We start from the raw sequence: 5,396 nt of genomic DNA, 5'->3' as shown, positions 1-5,396 counted from the left end.
AGTTGTTTGTTTCTGCTTGCTATTTTTTTATTTCTGCAATTGTTGCAACATCAATTTGTTTTTCAGGTTAAAATTTTGGCGTAAAGTTGAAAGTGACTTATGTGTTTGCGATACACTCCATTTCTTTAGATCAAAGTACTTCCTGTTCTTTAATCATCATGAGGTGGCGGTAATAAACAGCAGGAATCAAGTATAGCAGTTTAGCAACATATTCCATATAAATTAACTCGTGTATATTCAGCGATCTTGTTTATCTAACCCCATCTCCTGCAGCTTTCTTGAGCTGCTACAAAATATGAAAGCAGATTTCCACTTGAAATTTTGCAGCACACTAATTAACTGATTTTAGCAAGCAGGAGAAAAAGGCTACAACCCTACATAAATGTTCCTATGAGTAAATGTAACCCCCATGCTCAGAATGGGTTGACCCAGAAAGGGGTGGAGACTCAAAGCAGGAGGAGGCTGCAGGGCTCATGTAGTTTGGACCTTGATTTATAAGCCCTTAACACCTTGTTAAGGTAACTGCAATGTTGTTGGGAACTAGTGGGAAGGGAGTTGTTTATTTTTGCTGTGTTGTAAATGTTGGAGTTTATTGTTTCAGGGTTTCTTTTGTGGTTGTAATGGGTGAGAGTTCTCCTGGAAACCTTCATTATGTTGAATCCTGTTCATCAAGCCCTTGGAGTCTTCAGGAGCCAACCCACTTGCTAAGAAGAATTGGATTTGGCAATATCAGTAGACTGTAAATATAAGGACTTGAAAGTGTAACTTAACAGGACTGTAATGTGTTAAATGTTAAAATGTTGTTAAGAAAGTAAACCATTTTGTTTTAAATTTAGTTTCTTTGCAACTCCTTCCAAGTACTGCCCCACAGAACTCACAAGCTGAGGTTACATAAGCCCCAAGATTTTCGTACAAATCCTTAGACCAGTCACTCAATCTACCTCACAAGCCAACACAATTTCCCAGGGTATAAACTTTTGTAACTCTAATCTCACTTGGTTAGATGCATCCAAAGCAGTAAACTTTGACTCATAATAGCTTAACCCTGACTGGTCTCTAAAGTAATGTGTGTCGGTGTTTGTGTGTAAAAATTGCTGTTAAGCGGAATTTGTTCTACCACTATAGTCTACCACCCTCTTAAAAACACATAAAATTTAAAAATTAAGATTTTAAAAATATTATAATATTTAATGGATCTACAGACTACTTCACAGTTTTTTTGTAGGAATAAAAGAAAAGAAGAACAATGAGCTCCCTGGAAGAAGGAAGAGATTAAAAATGACTTAAAGCAGTACTACATGCTAGGTACATCTGAACTAATAATAATAGTGTAACCCCTATGTACAGAATGGGATGACCCAAAAAGAGGTGAAGACTGAAAGTAACAGGAGGCTGCAAAAACTCATGAAGTTGGAGGAAGCAAGGCTACTAGGCTGGGACCGTGATTGATTTTGTATAAGCTCTTAACACCTTGTTTAAGGGGTTTTGCATATGTAAAAGGTGAGAGTTCTTTTGGGGACCTTCATCATCTCAAATCCAGTTCACCAAGCCTCTGGAGTCTTCATGAGCCAACCACCAGCAGGAAGAAATAGACTTGGCATTATCAGACTGCAATTAGAAGGACTTGGAATGAAACTTAAACAGGACCTTGAATGTTTATGTTAAATGTTAATGCTTGATTAGTCTCACATAAGAAAAGGGGTGCAGCAGTAAATATTAATAATAGGACTACTGTTGCACTCTGGCTATAACTAATTTTTCAAATGTGTATATCTATATACATGAGTTTATACTTGATTAGTGTCATATGTTAAGGAAAAGTAAATCATTTTTTAAATTTAGTTGTTGCAAACTCCTTCCAAGTTCTGCCCCACAGAATCCACAAGCAGAGGTTACAATAGCAGTAGCAGTGGTCGCAGTAATGAAAGGCCAAAGAACCTGCAGCTGTGATATCAAACAAAAAAGCTAAAGAACCTGCAGCTGTGATATCAAACAAATTTAACAACAATAACAACAACACAAATAAAGGCACAACCCAGTGGCCAGGATGATCCACTGGAATTTATGCAAGAATTACAACATTAGGACGGCTAAAAACTGGTGGGAACATTGTTCAGAGAAAGTGGCAGAATATGAAAAGATCAAGATCTTGTGGGACTTTTGAATCCAAACAGAAAAAAAGTGTTGGCATATAATACACTGGACATCAAGGACAAGGACAAGAAAGTGACTAGCGTCACTGTAGCAACAATGACAGCAGGGTCATTGAAAAAGAACATGAGAAGGTTACTAAATACCACGATTTGAAAATCAAGATTCAGTGACTATGGCACAAATCAGCTGAGGTTGTCCCAGTAGTAATCGGCACCCAGGGTGCCATTCCAAAAACACTAGGCAGAACTTGAAACATCTTCATATCAACAAAATCAACAACTGTACTTCAGTCTCATTCAGATCAGCATTCGGCCTCCTCAGTCTTAACTCCATTTGCTTGGAATTGTCCTGTGGATTCCAAACATGAAAAAAAAATGAAATTGTAGATTGCACTTAAACTTCAGAGACACAAGGTCATAAGAGCCTTCATTCCTGGGATCAGCCATAAGCTCACTTTGCAGTCCAATCCTATATATGAAGAAGAGGAAGAGGAGTTTAGATTGATATCCTACCTTACAAGCTCCTTTCCCTTCCTCTCCCCATGACACCTTGTGAGATAGGTAGGGTTGAGAAAGTTCCGAAGAACTGTGACTAACCCAAGGTCACCCAGCAGGAATGTAAGAGTTTGGAAACACATCTGGTTCACCAGATAAGTCTCTGCCACTCAGGTGGAGGAGTGGGGAATCAAACCCGGTTCTTCAGATTAGGATCCACCTGCTCTTAACCACTATACCACACTGGCTCCATGTTTTTTGGAAGTTAAAAGTGTTTGTTTATTTTATTAGTTTTCTTATACTGCCCAATCCCCAAAGGGCTCTGAGCGGTGAACAACAATTTAGAATTTTTTAACATTTGGAATATATGTTAATGACATATGAATATATGTCCAAATATGTTTATTTGGAAGTAAAAAGTGCCTTATTCCTCAAAAGGTCTCAATCCAAAATAAATGAACAGTGCCATCTTGAAAAGAATTACATCCTTCAGGTCTAAACCTATGGATTTAGAAGCATGTAACTCTAAGAACATAAGGAGCCCCCCCTCCCCAGATCAGACCAGTGGCTCATCTGGTCCAGAATCCTATCTCGCATAGTGGCCAATCAGTTCATCTGGAGGTCCAGCAACAGGACATAGAGAAAGACGTTCTCCTGATGTTGCCTCCTGGCACTTGGATTCAGAGGTTTACTGCCTCCGCACTGGAGGTGCTAGGGTTGTCAACTCCAGGTGCAGAAATGGGTGGAGATTTGAGGATGAGGACAGAAAAGAGGGGTTTAGGGAGGGGAGGGACCTTGGTAGGATATAATGCCATGCAGTCCATTTTCCAAAGCAGCCATTTTCTCTAGAAGCGGAACAGATGTTTTAAAAAGTGTGATAACTAACCAAGTAATGATGGAGTAAATCAATTTGAAATAAATCAAATTAAAATATAAAGAAATGTATTGTCGAAGGCTTTCACGGCCAGAATCACTGGGGTACTGTGTGGTTTCCGGGTTGTATGGCCATGTTCTAGCAGCATTCTCTCCTGACGTTTCGCCTGCATCTGCGGCTGGCATCTTCAGAGGATCTGATAGTAGGAATGGAAAGCAAGTGGAGTATATATACTGTGAGGTCAAAAGGTGCGGCCATCTGAATAGAGTAGCCTGGCATGTGAGTCACAAAGAAGTCTGTAGCATGTGAGTAACAATGAAGATAGACAATAGCAATCAAAGGGAACAAAGACCAGGATACTTCTATTCAGGTGCATTCACCTATTGACCTTGCTATCTTCATTGTTACTCACATGCTACAGACTTCTTTGTGACTCACATGCCAGGCTACTCTATATATACTCCACTTGCTTTCCATTCCTACTATCAGATCCTCTGAAGATGCCAGCCACAGATGCAGGCGAAATGTCAGGAGAGAATGCTGCTAGAACACGGCCATACAGCCCGGAAACCACACAGCACCCTATAAAGAAATGATTGACAGGGATAAATCACAGATGGGATAGTTTTTGACTATTTCAGTAAATCTTCACCTTTTAACTAAGTGCCAGCATTTCTGTGACACATTTCCATGATCTGACTGGGAAGTTGTTTATGGTATTTCTGGGCACCTTGCCTGGAAGACACCTTTATCTTTGTAAAAGAGACTTTAATGGTCCAATCCAATGTGTGTGTGTGTGTGTATGTGTGTGAATCTGCCTACGGAGGTGGTACAGGTCTATGCCAGCTGATTTGCCCTCCCCGGGGCAGTTGCTCCACCATAGGGCCAAATATGCTGGCAGGCAGCTGCCGCAATCTTCCACAGTAGTCAGACACAATGCAGAGCACCATGTCAGCACTCCTGCACCCCTGCTGTCATAGTGGGGGTGTTCTGGAGATGTGGCCAGCATTTGCCTGCCAGAATGCCAGTGCTTGGACTTGTGCCGTCCTTTTGGGTGGAGTAAGTCCATAGAGCCCAAAGGATGGCCTATTGGTGGAGGAAAGTGCCTTCAAGCTACAGGTGACTTTTGGCAACAACCCTTTTAAGGTTTTCAAGGCATTCAGAGGCAGTTTGCCATTGCCCGCCACTGTGTAGTGGCCCTAGTCTTTTTTCCCACCCAAGTTCTAACCAGGGCCAACCCTGCTTAACTTCTATAATAATCTGACAAGATCTGTCTAACCTGGACCATCCATGCCAGGAAGACTTTTGTCAAGACAATCCAATGACACATAATACTGTGAGAACTTTCAAGTACTCCACAGCACTTCATCAGGGTGCACATTATATCATGCCTGAAGATTCTCCTTTTCCCTTGTTTCTCCCTTGCTTGCACATTTTTATTTATGTTTATTTTATTTATTATTTGGTTTTATATACCGCCCTATCCCGACAGGTAGAGGGCTCTACCTGTCATCGAGGTGAGCACCCACATCGGCAGAAGCCCGCACCAGCTTTTCAAGGCAAGAGGCATGAAGACCTAGGTGAGTATTCCGTTTCTGCAACCCTGAAAGTCCTTGGTGCTCTCCCTCCCACCAAAGCACTAACCAGACATGACCCCACTTAGATAAACAGACAGGAGAAAAAATAACACTTAACTCGGACTACCTAAATCAGGGCTTTCTATCACAATAAAAGGTTAACTCTCAAGCAAGCACTTCGATTAGAACAGTACTACCAAACCGCAGCAGTAAGACACCGCGCATGCGCACAAAGGATGGCTGGTGGAGGGGTGATTAAGGGCGCCCGAGAGTTGCGGCTGCGCACAAGCGAGCGTC

The sequence above is a fragment of the Sphaerodactylus townsendi genome, linkage group LG02, assembly GCF_021028975.2.
Source record: "Sphaerodactylus townsendi isolate TG3544 linkage group LG02, MPM_Stown_v2.3, whole genome shotgun sequence".
NCBI lineage: Eukaryota > Metazoa > Chordata > Lepidosauria > Squamata > Sphaerodactylidae > Sphaerodactylus > Sphaerodactylus townsendi.
The sequence above is the reverse complement of the archived record's forward strand: the minus strand, read 5'-3'. Positions refer to the sequence as shown.